This window comes from Chelon labrosus (assembly GCF_963514085.1).
Source record: "Chelon labrosus genome assembly, chromosome: 1".
NCBI classification, from domain to species: Eukaryota; Metazoa; Chordata; class Actinopteri; order Mugiliformes; family Mugilidae; genus Chelon; species Chelon labrosus.
In genome coordinates this window covers 3,132,750-3,151,525 of record NC_140337.1, presented here as the reverse complement: position 1 = coordinate 3,151,525, position 18,776 = coordinate 3,132,750, and positions in this window count along the sequence as shown.

The following is an 18,776-nucleotide window of genomic DNA, read 5'->3' as shown; positions in this document are numbered from 1 at the left end:
CAAGTAGGAGCAATTTTTGACACTTTAAATCGATTCTTTCTTTGTATAATTTTCCTCCTCTGGTCCTGTGTATTTCCATCCCAGCATGACTCTCAAATTCCTCCTTGCCAGCAGGTTTTTTTTCTCTTTGCAAGCTGCTCTCATCATCCAGCATTAAAAAGGCTTGACATTTCAGCAGCATTTCGCGCCGAGCGGCTGATGCGCCTGAATGTATCTGCCTAAATATCAGTTTAAGTGGGGAAATTAAATTCTGGATTAGGGATTTGGTCCTTTCTTCCCCTCCACTCATCCCTCGTCTCCATCCTGTAATCTTCTTCTCTTCCTTTTAAAGATCCAGACTGACGCTCCTCTCCATGCAAAGGTTGCTCTCCTTCCCTGCAAATCTAGCTATTCATCGTAAACTGTCTGCCACTCGCTTCAGTTTCCTCCTCTGTTTTCAATTCTCAAACGTAAAACTTCATAATCCCTCAGCTAATCCTTAAAATGTGCTCTCAGAAGCAGCAGAAAATGTTTTTAGTTCTACTAATTCCACTGATCAGACTTAATGCAGCCATGCCTTCTCAACATGTTGCATTTAACTCCTCAATTCTGCAAATAAAAAAAAATAAAAAAACACATTAATTATCCAGAATTTTCATAATCTTTTCATGCAGATTAACTTTCATACAAATCTCTTTGAAAAGAAGGTCACTGGGATAAATTCATCCTGTGGGGATATCCATTGTTGAATAAAATGTAAAACTGAGACAGGTGGATTAATAATATCACAGGCCATACTGCGCTTTTACTAATACCAGTTATTAATTATGACAGTATATGTCCAAAGACAAAGCTAAAACAACAGCAAAAGCTAAAACTAAACTCCAAACCTGTCATTTCGATAAGGAAACATCAAATGGGTGCAGAATTTATTGAGGAAACATGATCATGCAAGGTTAACGGTTTGGCGGTCTGAGTCTGAAGAGCATCAGCATCATGGAGCTGAATCCCAAACAATGAAGGTTGGGCCAGGTGGCTGTAGGAGACCTCTGATGAAGACATTTTGGGTCGACTATTAAGAGGCGGACATGGAGGAGGAGGTGGTTTGTGCAATAGACAGCCTAGGGACAGAGTGACAGAATGACAGTGACCTTAAAGTACTGTACTGGTATGGTTCTGGTTCTGGTTGTCTGTCAGTCAAATAATTCCATCATTAACAAATTGAGAGAACCATATTTTGTTTATTTTTGGTCAGTTTTTGTTTACTTTCCTTCTTTTCATCACATTAGGTAGTTTTGGTAGTTTAGCTGGAAGACATTGGTCCATCACTTTTGACAGGTTCCTATACTGTATTTTCCAAGAAAGCAATAGAGAGCAATTGATAACTGTAACTTTGCAGGAAAGTCACTGCAAGGGGAGCACTTATCATTTGGTAACATAGACTGTAAAATAAAATGAACGCATATCCACTTCATCCCATTGGACAAAGTGAGGCTAGAATTCCAGGGATACAGGCGGTGACATCTTGGAGCCAATGTCTGCGCAGCACTATCTGACAAAGCTTACATTGGGAAGTTGTTTTAGCTAGTTATTTACATTAATTTACTTACAATCTCTCAAAATAAAAGTTTAACTTACAGAAAAAAAAAAAATGCAAAGATCCCTCAGATCCTTGGGGTCAGCACAGTTTACAGCACAGCTACTTTAGTGTTTGGCCTTAGTCCCATCCACTAACATGAGGAGGTGGAGGTAGATCATTTATGCTGCAGCCAGCCACCAGGGGGAGCTCCGTCTGCTTTGACTCATACATTGTATGTAAATATGGACTATGCGCTCCCACATCCTTGAATTGGCCAAACTGACGCTAGTTTCCCGGGGATATGGGTGCCACCATCTTGCAAGTTTGAAGCCAGAGTCTGTGGAGTCGCTTGGAACTGCGTTATCGATGACCCGCCCACCAGACTCACTCACGTTTGTGTTGTACTGCGCTCTACTCTCCCTCCACCAGTTACAAAGAAATGTTGGAGTATACATTGTATTTATTTATTTTTTCCCACTCTCACAGTCCTACGGGACCGCTTCACAAAGCAGTTAGCATGGCAACTTGTAGTCATCAGGATGTCACATCCTGTTTCTATAGTGTCAGTATGCATCAGTTTTACATTAACTACCTAAAATGACAGAAACCATCCTTGAAAAAAATTATTTGATGTGTACTTTAGTATTTTAGTTTGGCCCAAGTCCCATCCAGCAACATGGATGGGGTGGCGCTTATGACCTATACTGCAGCCAGCCACCAGGGGGAGCTCTACTTGCTTTGGCTTCACTTTTGGGGAGCTGCCATGGTGTCCACTTTTTTTACACTCTATGTCTGGTACCAGCACAAGAGAAAATGAATAGATAATTAATACTAATGAGTCTTGAATTGAGGTTTGTGTCCAACTGTCTGACATCACGGCTCTCTAATTTACAAAAACCTACAAAAACGTGCACATTCTCTCGCTCTTCGTCCTCTGACAACGTTTCCAATAATTACATTGATATCATGTCATTGGAAATATCACATTTCAGCTGGTTTTCCTATTGACTACACATATCCGTTCATTAGCTTTAAAGCCTATTATTCCACTCACATACTTTCACAAGTCAGCAGAACACAAGGCTTTTGTTGGTTTTGCAATAAGTGTCATCGCAGCTCTTTTCCTTCCTAATCCCACTGAGTCTCTGTGTTTGTTTGACGTTCGTTCAACAAAGGCAAGCTCCTGTGGATTGTCTCTGTGCGTCTTTCGTTTGTCGGCATCTGTGAGTGTGTGTTCCTGATAATGCGAGCCCTGACGTAGTGTTTTTCTTGCATCATTTGTCTGGATGATTGTCACCCTTTCTGCCTCATGAATGAACACAAACACAAGCAGAGGCAACAACCGCAGTGGAGTGATAACAGCTTGTAATGATAGCGCCGCTGGAGCGAGTGCGTGTTAATATAGTTGTAGCAATACAAATCCTTTCAGACCAGAGAAATTAATTTGCTGACATCATTCAAATATCAACTTCAGAGTCATTTTTAATTGTAGATCCACAATTAAATTCACACAGTCATTCAGTTACTTATTCATAATGGTTTGGTTTTCATACAGAACCTTTGAGAGACAGAAGAGGATGAAACAAGACACACTGATATATCTATGTGTCTATGTGTTTTTTTCAATGTGGATTGCCCCTCTCAACCTTTCATTGCTCCTTCACAAGTGTGACTAAGAAATAAAAAGCTGAACTGGCAGGAATATAAATCTGTTGACACCCTGTGGTCTGTTTTCCGGAATCCAGCTTGTTTAAAATAATCAACAAACTTCTTTCAGGTCTGCTTTCAGTCAAGCAGTTCCCACAGAAGACATATAGCTTCATCAGTCAAGAGGCTTGATATCAAATTGTTTGATGTTTTTGCTTTTATGTCCAGGCCCTGGCAGATCTGATAGCTGGTTGAGATGGAAGCTACAGAGGAAGATGGATTGAACAAATACGGAGACAGGAAGGCAGGAGGAAACAAAGCCAAGGACAGGAGGGAGCAGGAGAGTCAAGAAGAAAGGGATGGGGAAAGGCAGGAAATAAGATGAATGACATACCTCTTCACAGAATAAAGAAGCGTTTCTACACATTTAAGGGTGAACATCTGTTTGGGAAGCCACACTCATTAATCTGCTGCTATTACAGCATCAACACTGCACTGTAGAGACTGTAGAATAGCTGCAGGGATGAGCCCTCGTTCACATTTGACTAGTTTGGTTCTAATTCATGGACCAGTTATCCTATGGTCACCCTTTGCAAAACAGCATTCGTTCTACAATCCAGCCCAGTAAGTGAATAAACTCCAAGTTCAGCATGTGATTTGCTTGTCTTTAAATCTTTTAAAGTTTCTTCAGACAATGAGACAAAATACTTACCCATTTTGGAAGTTCTTTTCAGTAAAGCGCCACTTATAACGCTGTTTCTGTTCAAATCTGACTGGCGCCTGGTTCTTGCTGGGAACCAACATTTTAGTTTCCAAAGCAACAGGTTCAAAGCTGATGCTGACCATAAATTTCAGCTCATAGCTGGATTTCTGCACGCCCATCAAGGTCTTCCCACCAACCTTGGAAAGCCATTCATTCCTGGGTCTAGTCTTTGGTCTAACCAGGAAAAATGTTTCAGAGTGGGCTGCAAGAAAGTCAGTGGAACCTCAGAGGGGTGCAGCTTCATCACCAACCCACACACGCAGCCACAAACACAGATAAAAACGATAGAAAACACAATTGCAAACAAGTCGTAAGGATAGATCACTATACCATATGGTTGCACCTAAGGAATCACCCCAGAGCAGCTCATGCTACATATCGACTCACGGCAAGAACCCAAGAGAGAGAAAAGGAGACACACACACAAAGAGAAAAAGATAAGTGATAGGAAAGGAAGTGATGTACCATGATGGATGGGAAAAAAGTTTTTATTGAAAGCAATCAGAACAAAGTAAATCCACATCAATCATTGCCGGGTATGTTATTCTCTTGTTTGAGAGAACCCGCTGCTCAGAAAGCAATTTACATGTAGGAATAGGAATGTGATCTATGCAGAGAATGCAGAGACTTCTGAGCACATCTTGTCTATGATCAGCCATTAGTCTTGTCTAAGTAGGATTATTTTTCTCTTCTTGCACACTGATTCAGTTTGAAAAACCTACTGTTAAATGAGGAAATGTATTGTAAGTATTTGAATTGTACGTGAAAATGTATACAAGAATGTAATGAAGTTATGTAATGATGTCTGAAAGCCAATTCTGTACAGAATTGGCTTTCAGACATGTTAACTGCATTACATTCCTGTATACAACTGAAAGCAATCTAAAGACCAATCTTTTCCGAAATAGATTGTATTATTGCTATTTTTTTGTAAAACAAACAAAACTAAACAATTCAACTTTATTTATATAGCCCCAATAACAGTACAAATTGTCTCAAGACACTTTACAAAACCCAATATGAACCCCCAGAGCAAGCATGAAGGCAACAGTGGCAAGAAATACTCCCCTTTAACAGGAAAGGGTTTTGATAATGAATATAAATAAAGCTCTTAGTGACAGCATCGTCTTATCGTAGGTAAGTTAGCCGCTATAATGATTGAATATAATCGGCGCCATAGGCAGGTTGGAGAATGACAACCCAAAAGAAACCCACTTGGGGTGAGTGGGGTTAGGTGCAGTCGGGGGTTGGCCACTTGACGGAAAATGTTTGTGAACCGCTGGTTTACTGCATTTCATTATTATTATTTATTTTTTCAGTTTGAATTTAAAGGGGAACTACTGTTTTTTACAACCTGGACCTTATTTCTAGCATAAAATATGGCCGTTTACTCACCCATATAACGTTTGTGTCATTTGCACTCGTTTAGGAAATAATTAGATCAACGTATATCCATAAAGTGGGAGTGACAGGGCACCGAGAAGCAGCCTCTAAATAATGCATTATCTGCCGCGAAACTCGTTCATTTCACCAATATTTTGTTATGATACGCTAGTGCTATTCCCCGTTGAGTCCGGAGTTATCTGTTATCATCATCAACCTGTAGATCGACCTACAGGAATAGCATTAAAGTTATATGGGTGAGTAAACGACCGTATTTTATGCTAGAAATATGGTCCAGGTTGTAAAAAACAGTAGTTCCCCTCTAACTAAGTGATGGGATTGAGAGTCCAGAGTTTCGTCTGGTGGGGACGCCTTAGGGAGGTCTCCTATTGTCACTAAAAACTTGCTACACTGCCACTGCAGTGTTGACAAACTTTAAACTAGTAATATGTTTATTCACAAACATATTTCTTAATGTACTTTCGTCGTGCTATCGTGCAAAATAAGAATGTATTGTGCTGTGAAAATTTAGAACGACAAATGTTCAAAATTTGGACACTCGGAGTATATGGCTATACTATAAATGCTCTGTAGTTAAATAGTAACTTTCTAAACTTTCATAACAAACAAGAAAATGTTCTTTAGGTCCAGAGGGCTAGGCTTTCTGTACAGAGGTTATGGATACTTAGGTCTGAAGACAAAAACGAAGAAAATACTTACATGACCTTTTCAGCTCTAATGAAGGCTTTCCAGGGCAAGATCTTTGTTGAGACATGACTTTTTCCAGTCCTGTTTCTCTTTGGAATCCCAGGGATCTCAGAAACTGCAGTCCTCACAGAATTTCTTGTATTTCTTTGCTTTGAGGTCTCCATTGAACTTCCAATCACCATCCCCAGACAGCTTTGACCACCTCTAATGTCTTGATGTCAAGGAGCAGCAGAGGTCGTCCAGGCGGTGAGCCCTTCGTCCCGGCACAAAGAGAGAAGCCGGCCACCCAGAGAAACCTCATTTCAGCTCATTCTTGTCTCCTCGATTTCATTCTTGCAGTCAGCTCACCGTCAGCTGGAGCCTGAATGAAGAGTGGCTGCTGTATTGAGAGACCTGCACTGTGGCTCGGCTCCCTTTTAAAGCATAATATTCTGTTCTGCACGTAGACCTAAAAATACAGTATGATAAAAATGAGACCTTTATTATTTAAGACTCAATACAAATACAGAGTGGTGTTTAATGACTTTAGAGGACATTACATTAATTCCCCGAAACATTTTCAGCCTAAAATGTAATGTTTTATGTTAAAGAGACTTGTTTTTGGCCCCAAAAGCAAAGTGGATCCCCCATAACACATTTATTCCCCACATTTTGGTTCAGCAGCATGTTTGAGGGCATTAAACACTCTCAAATGCACAAACACATAAAATAGTCCTGAGTGAGTGTAGCTTTTATCACCCGGAGTCTTCTAATATTGATAAGAGCAATGGTTAGTTGACTTTTTTAAACCTTAATGCAGACGTGGATCAGTCTCATGACTCGGCTTCATTCAGTGACAGTCAGACAGAAATTCATCGCAGGAGAGGCAGGGACCCATTTCTCCACCACGACAGTAGAAAATAGAACAGAATTCAATTCGGCCACGAGAGAGGGACACAGCTGCAATCACACAAACGGCCAAATGATGACGAACTGTGAAGCGGCAGGTTGCACAGTATTACTCTGCCATATGTGCATAGCCGCTGCTTCATTGAAAACCTTGTGTTTATGTCAGGCCTTTGCAGGTTGAGCAAAAGCATCCTGGTAAATGTAGCAGATGATACATCATGGGCTTTCTTTTTTTTTTTTTTTTTATGTAAAAACACCTGGGCCTGGATCAGAAAACTTGAAAACTGCTTTTCATTTGATCACTGCAAAGTGGAGAAAAATTGGATTCTGACAAAACTGTGAAAGGTGGAAGTCGCATGTAAACCTGTCTTGGATCTGCTGCAGATCATAGGTTCGCATGCATTTACAGTTTCCTCTAAGTTTGGTATGATAGACGAGAATCGATACAAAGATGGACAAACTTTCTGGGTCCCCCATGGGTTCCCTGAAGAGTAATTTTGAAGCCCAATGTTTTCTCCGGCCATCGCCATCTGATTCGCCATTTCGCGGCAGATAATGTGTCATTTAGAGGCGGTGTTTCAGTGCCCCGATCACTCCCACTATATGGATATACGCGGAGATCCGCTGGATCTAAATATCGTCCGAATGACTCCAAATGACACCAAAGTTATATGGGTGAGTAAACCATCGTATTTTATGCCAGAAATAAGGTCCAGGTTGTAAAAAAATGGTAATTCCCCTTTAATCATACTGTAAAAATTGAAGTGCGTCCAATTGAAGCAATCAGTTCTTGCAACAAATTTAAAAAATATGGACTTTGACTATGGCTTAGATTTCCCTTAAAGTCAGACCTTTGAGTTAGATATTTAAATGTATTCGTTGCACAAAGTTGTTTAGCTCTCGACTAAGTTCACTAGCTCTACTTTGCTGTGGATTCCAGGTAGACTAAGATTTAGTCCGACTGAGCAAATGCGACACTTAATCTTTAACATTTCCCTTCTGGCTACTCCACAGCAATAAATGATGAGCCACGTTGTCCATCTTTTTGTTAGCATTAGTCACTAAGTTTTATCATGAAATCATAGAGCAGGTCTGAGTTTGGGGGAGTCAGTGGCCAACATTTAGGGCCCGTCCACACAGAAACGCAAAAACGCCGAAACGCATAAGTTTTTCATCGTTTTGGCCTTTCGTCCACACGTATCCTGTAAACACATAGCCCTAAAACGCACTTTTCTGAAAACGGGTCCCAGGGTGGAGAAATTCGCAAACGCAGCTCTTGCGTTTCTTTGTGGACGGCGAATACGGGGAAAACGATGACGTCATTGCCACACTCCCGATCAGCCTTCCACATCCCGCGAGACGTCTCGTAACAACTTCAACAACAATGGCGGACTACATGCTAGTTTTCATGCTGGAGACGATGTTGAGCCTATTAGGGTTACTAGGGCAAAATATCATGCTTCTGTGCCACCACGCTGAGCAAAAAAGGCGATTTGTAAACAGCGCTCAAGCTTTATGCGCATGCTCCGCATCTTCATCTCCCTTTTTGGTGAATTTCTGAAACCGAAACAGCGCCACTTATAGGCCTGGAATAGGAAGTAGCGTTTTCGGTCGTGCTGAAACGGATCCTTGTGGACGCGGATATTTCTTGAAACGATGATCGAAAACGGAGAGGGAAAAGATCGTTTTCGTACATGTGGACGGGCCCTTAGTAATAATGCAGTAAACTAGCAAGTTTTTGTTTAAGACTTTTTGGATGATATGGAGCAGTCTTATATAAAAGGGGGGTTTATATGAGGGTTTTTTTTCTGGTTCCTTTGTTATCCATTGGAGGTTTCAGACTCAGCACTGACCTCTGGGCATCCACAAAGATGTGCCTGCTGAGCTTCTCTGAGTGTTCATGCATCCATGTGTTCGCAGTGAGACTGTGCGATTGTTTTTTTTCCACTTTACTGCCCGGAGGCCGCTCTATCTTTGCACTTTTACCTTTCATCCTAACTCCCACACACTCGGATGTTATTTGTATTAAAACAGAAATCCTCACAGGCACAAGAGTTCATCTCCTTCGTCGGACATTTGAATACACAATTTGGTTCCCACAAAAGCAAGCTCGGACTATCTTGCAGACTATCCAGCACCAGTCACAAGCATCTGAGGTGGAGAAAAAAACAAAACAACAGCAACACTTCATAATATAGCCCACGCCCGGATAAAATTACACTTTCAATCCCGTAGGATCAGTGGAAGAAAACAAAGCAAACAAATACATTCGCTGATGCTCCAGTCTGGACACACCATCAGTGATGTTCTTCCTGAGCTCACTGAGCGTCTTTCAACATCATACGCCCTTCTCCAAGTGACCCCACAGGAGTTGATCAGGCCCCAGCGGGTGTCCAGACACCTAGGTAATTTAAGTCCATGGCCCTCCACTCTTGAGCTACAACCATCCGCTGATTCTGAGGTACTTCAGGTGTCTCTCATCTTCCGCTCTCCTGTGGTGCTCAAACCAGAGACTAGGCACTGTGAGTCACCTGACTCTCCATCCAGCCTGCTGACAGTTGCGAATCAGCTCCTTGTACTTGGAGAACTTCTTTTCAAAAGTTTCTTCCATGCGATCTTTCCATGACACTGTCCGTTCCTGTAGCACGACTTGTTTCATGGTGTTGCAAGTCTTGTTGTTGCGATGTAACTGGGGAATTAAAGCTGTTGTCTGAGGTCTAACAAAAGTTGCCAGTCTCTTGCTGAGGTCAGGATGCCTGCAAATGATGTCGTCTTGGTGGGAAGTAGCTGCTCTCCAGCTCTGACGAAGATCATGGTATTCTTGGATAGTTGGCACAGCTTTGGCCACTCAGAGCCTGCAGTGGTGGCTTCAGAGATAGTCTTCAGGACCTGATTGTGTTTCCACCGGTACCGTCCCTCTCCAAGTGCCTTTGCACAGCAGCTGAAGATGTGATTGAGGGTACATTACTTGGAACCTGGGAGTCATGCTGGTGACTCTGCTGTGGTTCATGTGTGCAGATTTGACAGGCTTGGAAAACCTGCCATTAGATGCTGTTCAGTTCAACTTTCCAGAGCTTTGCCAAGGTCCCTTTCCTCTCAACTGCATTTTTTTGCACTTCCTTCCCTTTAATGCACAATTTATAGTACTGTGGCACCACAGCTACACCATAGCTCCAGACCATATGCACCATGGACCATGCCGTAACCTGACGTGCACCTTCCCAGAAATGTAACTACGCGTCACGGCGATGCGGACCATAACGGCTGGGACTGGTCCAGAATGCATTTCCTTGTTCATGTGACTCAGCTGCCAGACAAGCACAGAAAGTCTTCTGCAGTGATTTCAGTGAAAGTAACTTATGATCCACATTTATTTACTTCATCTCCAGTATGAGGTGCCAGTGTGTGAAGTACAGAGTGAAACTCAACACAACTGGCCAGTTGCTGCCTAGTGTTTCTATGGTGTACCTACAGAACAATACGGACACATCAGTGCCCAGTGCAATGTGCCACGGTACTTAGAGGGGAACTACTGTTTTTTACAACCTGGACCTTATTTCTGGCATAAAATACGGTTGTTTACTCACCCATATAACTTTTGTGTAATTCGTATTCCTTCGGGAGATAATTAGATCAGCATATATCCATATAGTGGGAGTGACTACCGAAACGACTACGGATGATGAATTACACAAACGAATTACACCAAAGTTATATGGGTGAGTAAACAACCATATTTTATGCCAGAAATAAGTTCCAGGTTGTAAAAAACAGAAGTTCCCCTTTAAGCTTAAATTAAGCTTAATGTTACTTATTGTGAAAACATGAGGAGCAAGAGAGCAATGGTTGATTGATTGACTGATTTTTGGGAAAAGGAGAAACTATATTCTGTATTTGTATAAATCTAGTAAATGTATAACAGCCAGTTTAATCATTGCTAGTCCTTACTAAATCTTAAAGAATAGCAGTGTCTGAACCTGATACATCTCTGTGTTATTCTGTTTTAGTTTTTTACCCTGTGGCTGCCACCAAAGCTTTCCATTGCTGTTCATTTGGGAGAGGTGTGTTTGTTTTCTGCTCAGGCGCACCTGTTAGGATAGCTCCTGCAGTCCTAGACGAAGGGGCCTGCTGGGAGTAAGATAAATTCCTCAACTTATTTCAGATCACACAGTGAATAGGAGGTAATAAAAGCCTGCTCAGAGGATCAATCACTCGTGGTTCTATTAATTTGGAGAAGCCGAGCTTTCCGAGGGGAGTCTTTTTGATTTGATTCCACAGCGAAAGTCTCATGAGACTATCCCTTTCATATTTAAATTCTACCATCTACGATAGTCTTGAGTCTGGCTCTTCTGGGTGACACAATGCGTTCGCTTGTCTTTCTCTTCTGCTGCCATTCTCCAGAATAAGATGAAAGAGGGGAAAAGTATATATACATCTGCACAAGCTTTGACAAGCACACCTGCCTCTTTTCAGCCATCTGATGCATTGTTGGTCCTGACAGATCATAAAGGCTCTCTGAAATACTGTCCCTTCTTGAATCGGAAAAATGCAACTGAGCCCAGTCAGCGCCACAGTCATCTGTCATAATGTTGCAGAACATTTCCTTTAGGCCTAAAGTGAGACAACTTTTGATTAAAACAGCTTGAAAAGAACAAGACACGAAGGAATTTCAATTATCTTAAATAACTTCAGGAGTACTGACTGAGAAACGAACACAGGACTAATATTAGTTTAAGCAGGAGTGCAGCGTCAGGAAAGGCAAATGAAGCAATTGTTTGGGATCATGTGGGGGGGGGGGAGAGAAAGGTGGCTCCAAGATGCTACCTTTGGGTATATATTGCAATGACAACCATAAACCCCCTTAAACCTATGAAGACCTATGGTTCATTGAAAAGTAGCGGCCTCCTGCTATCCACTCTATGACAAGTTTTGCTAGTTTGGAATGGAGGAATAGCAGACGCATGTCTTTTCCTGTATGTCAGAACCCAGGTTTGCCACTTATGGATGGGAAACCAAGCTGCTCAATTAAAGTTCTTACTGACGAGGAGGTTGGCTGCACTAATAACCCGTAAAAACCATAGACTGTATATAAATATGGACAAGACGTCCCCACTTCTTTGTTTTGGCCAAACTGATGCTACTTTCCCGGGGATTTGGGTTACGCCATCTGGTGATTTTGGAGCCAGAGTCTACACCGTACAGTCCGAGTGTGAATACTGATGACCCACCCACACTTCCACCACACTCGCTCACGTTTACATTTAAACAATACTGTGCTCTGCTCTACTAGTTACAAAGAAATGTTGGATTATACTCTGTATTTATTTATTTATTCATTTATTTCTTCCTACTCTCACGGTCCACAAAACCACTTTATAGAGTGGTTGGCATGGCAACTGGTAGTCATCATGATGTCCTATCCTGTTTCTGTTAGTGTCAAATATCTAACTCAAACAAAAGTTATCAGAAAAATGGACACTTAAACATGCATCAGCATGCTTTAGTTTGGCCCAAGTCGCATCCACTAACATGGAGGGGATGGAGTTTATGACCTATACTGCAGCCAGCCTTCATTCACAGTCTATGGTAAAAACTCTCTGGAGATTTTTGAATCAGTTGCCAAGAGAGAAAAGAGAGGCCAGATTAAAGACCAGAAACTGACAGACAGAAATTGGCAAATGGCTTTTAAATGATTAAGTCTCATCCTTTCCTGAATACAGAAAGCACCGAATCAAGTAAGTTAGAAGAGCAGTGGGTAAAGCAACAAAGGTAAATGCAGTCCAAATACCTTCAAGCAAAGCAAACATGAGGCTTCAGCTTTCGACAAAGAAAACAGAGAATTGACAAGAAAGAATTTGTTCAGCTTCGCGGCTGTCAGAAGTAGTTACAAACGAGGGTGTGAAGGAAGAGGAATTGCTGTGGTTCAAGGAATAATAATAGGCGACTCCATTAAGGTTCACTTGAGTTCATGAGAATGAGCAGCTGGGGTGAAGTTCAGAACAACCTCTCTCCAGGGAGGACCTGATCAAAGAGACAAATGAACGGCTGTGTTAAAGTGGGTAATTAAGTAAAATGAGAACTTGAGGGGAAAATCTTTTAATTATAAAGCAAAACCAGAATAAAGTTACTTTTTTTTCCCTAATGGCTGCCTCAAGCAACTTCGAGAAGAGAAAACAAGTTTTGCTCTGCATTCAAATTAATCAGCCTGATCACTGGTGTTATTCTTGAAGCTCATTCAGTGTTCAGTGTTGTTCCAGATGGAAGGGAAATGATTTCAGAATGGCTGTTCCCAGTGGCCGTTACAAAACACAAAACATTTCAGAGGAATAAACTGTCCACTTGAGCCCTGCAATAGACTGGCAACCCGTCCAAGGTGTACCCCGCCTCTCACCCGATGACAGCTGGGATTGACTGCTGGGATATCTTAGGGTGTATTCACACCTGCCTTGTTTAGTTCGATTAAAACGAACTCAAGTTCGTTTCCCTGCTTGGTTCGGACCTTTTTGACTGGTGTGAATACAATCACTCGAACTCTGGTGCGGACCAAACAAGCGGACCGAGACCCAGCTGAGGAGGTGGTCTCGGAGCGGTTCCTACCGAACCCTGGTGCGGTTCCTTTATGGTGTGAAAGCAGCCCGACCTCGATCCGACCCAAGTTGCAAAAATCTACCTTTTTGGATTTGACGAGCTCCCGTAGTTTCCCGTAGTTTTCGCGCATTATGGGAAATGTAGGATAGCCCAGTGACACACACGACAGAGAGAGACACGTGAAGCAAACAAACGCAGGTCGGTTAGGTAGAGATGAGCCGTTGCAAAATAACGAGCATGATATGGTTAAACTCATGTTGCATCAAACGGTCTTGACGCTCGAGCACAAGCTGTAAGTTTATAAACCATATTGCTAGCATAATAACAAGTAGACCTACAGTACGCAAAGTCTCCATTGTAGCCTATTTACGTGGGACATTTGGCTTCCTTCTTTACCCCGCCTATACGTTTACCAGCCAATGGCTGAACGACCTTAGCACATGTGTTTTTGTTTATAAATTCTGGTCCGGTTGCAATTAATCACAGTGTGAAAGCGAACCGCACTAAAAAAAAAAAAGAAAAAAAAAATTGGTCCGGACCAAAGCAAGTGAACTAACGGACCTTCCTGGTGTGAATACGCCCTTAAAGACCTCATTGTACCATATCATCCCAACAGATCACTTCTGCCTCAAAGTGCGGGCTTACTTGTGGTTCCTAGAGTTTCAAAAAATAGAATGGGAGGCAGAGCCTTCAGCTATCGGGGTCCTCTTCTGCGGAACCAGCTCCCAGTTTGGGTTCAAGAGGCAGACACCCTCTGTACTTTAAGGCTTAAGGGTTTTTGATCAAGCTTATAATTAGGGCTGGACTGAACCATCCCTTAGTTATGCTGCAATAGGCCTAGACAGCTGGGGGACGATGCACTGAGCACATGTCCTCTTCTCTTTTTTCTCTCACACCAAGCTCCTATCCTCTAATTTCTTTTCTCTGGCACTTAGCTCCTATCCTCTATTTTTTTTTTCTCTGGCACCAAGCTTCTATCCTCGAATTTCTTTTCTCTGGCACTTAGCTCCTATCCTCTAATTTCTTTTCTCTGGCACCAGGCTCCTATCCTCTAATTTCTTATCTAATTTCCTCTCTATTACTACTCATGCAGTTGTGTGCTACTACTGTAAGTTAACAGCTGTGTGCCCCTCTAGCCACCTCCGTATGAGCTGGGTTCTGCTCAAGGTTTCTTCCTGTTAAAAGGGAGTTTTTTCGTTCCCATCGTGGCCTTCATGCTTGCTCTGGGGACCGGATTTTGTAAAATGCCAATTCGTATTGTTATTGACGCTACGTGAATTTGATTGGACTGAGCTGGAAAAACTGAACGGAGAGGAAGTTGTCATGTTGTGTACCGGTTTTGTGTTTTCTTTATTCATTTGTATCGTTTTTTCTTGGTTAATCCTCTAAATCGCACCTTTCAACAACAATGTAAAATTTCTATCCATGGAAATTGAAGTGATGATAGTATGAAGAGAAAAAGAGTAAGTTTAGCTGCCACAGCATAAAGTGCAGTGTTTACTAAAGAGGACACCTGAGAATACATGAATAAACATAGCATAGCAAATACAGCTATATAAGCTTCTATAACCTCCTTAAAAACAAAAGAAATGATATCTGTACTCCCCTATTGCTTTTGCTTGTTCATGACAGACTAAAGATCTGGGTTACACAGGTCAAGGAATGAGATGTTTATATTCCTATTATTCCTTTCCCTTTGGTCTCTCTGCACTCTTTGTTTTACCTCCTAAGCACTATTAAAGTGACCTTTTAAGATACTGTTAAAATTTTATACACACTCCCATGGTGGTGTCTCCGATGATATATTCATTGGCTCTGCACCTCCCGGCCGCTGCATCCATATTCATGCCGCTTGGTTCGGCTCTTAAACGCCCGGTGCTCGCAAAACACGCAAACGCAATCACAGCAAACACAATCACAGGGATTAACCGCAGCCAAAAATCCGAGAGGCTCCATTGTTTTGGCTCATCTGTTTTCTCGCCTACTGCTCTGCCTTTCTGCTCTCAGGCCCTCCGTTCTCGGACGGGGTGAGGTTTGCCCTTTCCTCTCCAGGCCAGCTGGGGGAATGCTAATGTCGACGTGGGCCAGGCCAAGGCAATTACCTGTACGCGCAGAAAACAAGCCGACCAGCGCTAGCAGACCCAAAACCACACTGAAACACATGTACACACAATCGGTGGTGCCTAGCTTTTGTTGTGCAAACCTGCAGTTCGATCCAAGAAAACAAAGTAGAAAGGGGGGGCAGAGTCCAAATGAGAGAGATGGGAAGAGGGAGAAAGGGCTGATTCTAAATTGGACTGAGTCACTCATACAAACACACTGCAGACATTTGGTGACGAATGAAAACAGTGGTTTGAGAAATCAGGAAGGGTGTTGGCTCAGGACCAAAAAGGCCTGTACATATTCACATCCACATCCCTAACCTCGTAAAAAGCCTCCATCTGTCTGTTTCTGCATCAAATTGAACCCGTTATCAGTTGCATTTTTAATTTTGCTTGATGGCAATTGAATTGTCATCGTCTTGCAGCCAAAATAACTCTGAGTGTCCTTGTAATTGGCCGAGCTTGGCCGATTTACAAACTGAGAGGTCCTTACAGATGGAGAGCAGCCCTTACATCTAACCAATCAATCTCCAAAGTGAAAGAAGGAGGCTGTCAGCGGGGCAAATGGGAGTAGGCTCGTCCGCTGAAAACTTTGATCGACTTGCCTCGAAATGACTCCAAAATGGAATCTCCAACACTGGAGGTACAACAAAAAGTACTGAATCTATTAAAGGGGAACTACTGTTTTTTACAACCTGGACCTTATTTCTGGCATAAAATATGGTCGTTTACTCACCCATATAATTTTTGTGTAATTTGTATTCCTTCTAGAAATATTTAGATCAGCGTATATACATATAGTGGGAGTGAATGGGGCACCGAAACGCAGCCTCTAAATAACGCATTATCTGCCGTGAAACTTGTTCATTTCACCAATATTTTGTTATCATATGCTAGTGCTATTCCCCGTTGAGTCCTGAATTACCTGTTATGTAGACTGACCTACAGATTCCGGATGATGTCTTCTGACCTGGATGATGTCGTCTCCGAGTGTCGCCCTCACCAGCAACGGTCGGCTTGTGTACCTGTAATTTACCACTGCTATGGTTCGTCCACAACCTCAGAATCGGAAAAATATTCAGCCATGTTGCAAAAAAAAAAAAAACTAGCAGTAGCAACATGCGACTACTCCGACTAATGAACTGATCACTTTCAAGCTCATCACCAGTCAGAAACTCATCGTTTCTTGTCGCGGCCAGACATGGCGATGAGTGGGCAGCACAGGGGCCGTGTGAACCTCTGAATAAATCGGCCAGGTGGTTTGTGATTCTTGAACCAGGGTGAGCCGAATTCAACCGGAGCCAGATAAACCCACGACTTCTGCATGCGGCTGGACGCTTGAACGGAAGCGGCTGCTTATCTTAGCTCAGTTATGTGGATACAGATGGGATCAGGCAGCTGCTTTAAGCTGAAACTTAGTCACTACTTTAATGTGACTGTGGATAGGAAAGAATGGCTGAAAATCCAATAATAACCCAGCTATCCTTTTTACTTAGCTGCTCGCTTCAGACAGAAATCGTGAACGGCAGCTGCAACTTAGAAGTGAGAACTTAAGACTGCAAGTCTGCCAGCTCCCGGCCAGCTCCTTTTGATTGTGCAAAGCTAACAGAGTGGTTCTCTCAGCCCTCCACTGATCAATAGCTCATATGCAGTTTGCCGGCGTCAGTCCCGATGCTTATCTGCCCGGCCGAACGGGCCACTATCTGCACCAGTACACTTTAATCAGGCTGAGTCATTGGGATATGAGGCTCTGGGCGAACCCGGGAGGGGGGAATGAATGCACACTCAGTCTCACACAATGTGGCCAGTCCCTCACTTTAATCGATCAAGTGAATAACAAAGCAAGAACGGGCGGAGGAGTGTGCAGGAGCACATGCAGCGGAGCAGAGATGATGGCTGATGAATTGAACTGGCGGGGATCCATAAAGTGGAAATGTGCACGAGTTTAATGTGCAAACTGAGCCGAGCCTCTGAGTCACGGCCACTAAATCCTCACCTGTAATTATTGTTTTCTTTAAATCATCAGTGTGTTTTAGGGATTTGCTTTTAAAAGTTTAATAAAATGTACCGCACAAGGTTTGTGGTCCAGATGGCTGCCGGTATAAAAAAAAAAAAAAAAAAAGTACAGGTACATATATGCTTTCTAAACCGCTACAAAACAGACAGCACGGCCCATATGTTGTTTTGCATTTCTTGTTTGCTTTACCGTGAATAATCTGTACGTCCATCAGAAAGTTTTGAATGTTAAGTGACAGAAGAGTTCCTTGGAGTCTTATTTTTGCAGTTCGACGGTAATGAAGAGACAACCCCCATCATTCTGGGGCAAATCTGCCCGTTTCATAACCGCCGGCAACCTCAAGGGGCCATGATGCAACGCAACGTCAGGTTGGTGTTGAGGTGGGACCAAGAAATAACATCTAGAGCTGAACGCAGCGCTGCTCAAGTTCACGACTGAAAGTTGTTTGGAGTTGAGGGAACACCGAGTAGTTTAAACCCAACATGTGGACTGGTGGAGATCGGTGCTGGACAAAACTACGTTTTCAAAACAACATTCACCTCTGTCCCAGCTCTGGCGACGCAAAATCAATCTCCGCACCTTCTACCTCCTGCTGAATACTGTCACTTAGCCGCCACTGGCCTCCGATTTTTAGAATGTGACTGGTCACCTTATCGATCGGTCCAAATCGCAGGAGGCGAGGACAAGTGCTAAAATGATGATCACCGTCTGAAGAGTTTTGGGGGGAGGAGGGGGAAAAAAAAAAAAGAAGGAACTACTGGTGTAGTCTGGGTTGGGGGATGCAAACTTCTAAGATGCTTGTTGCAGCATGTCAGCCCCAGTCCTGATGGTTGTTTTGCTTTATGTGTAGCTTCCTGACAAGTGATTGAGAACGCCTTTATGTGGACATGTGCTGGGTCTGCAGGTCCCAGTCTGCTCAGCTCTCTCGGCCCAACAAGGCAGCCTCGTTCCCATGTTGATTTGGTTTCTGAATAAAGCTTTTGATTCGTTGGCATGTGAACCCGCCGCTGTCCTCCTAACAATGCCTTCTGGCGTGACTCACGACCGGTCAGATGCACTGACCTGAACGGTGATGAATTAAAACGAGGGCGCTCTTCAAAAGGAAAATACCCGCTTCCAAAC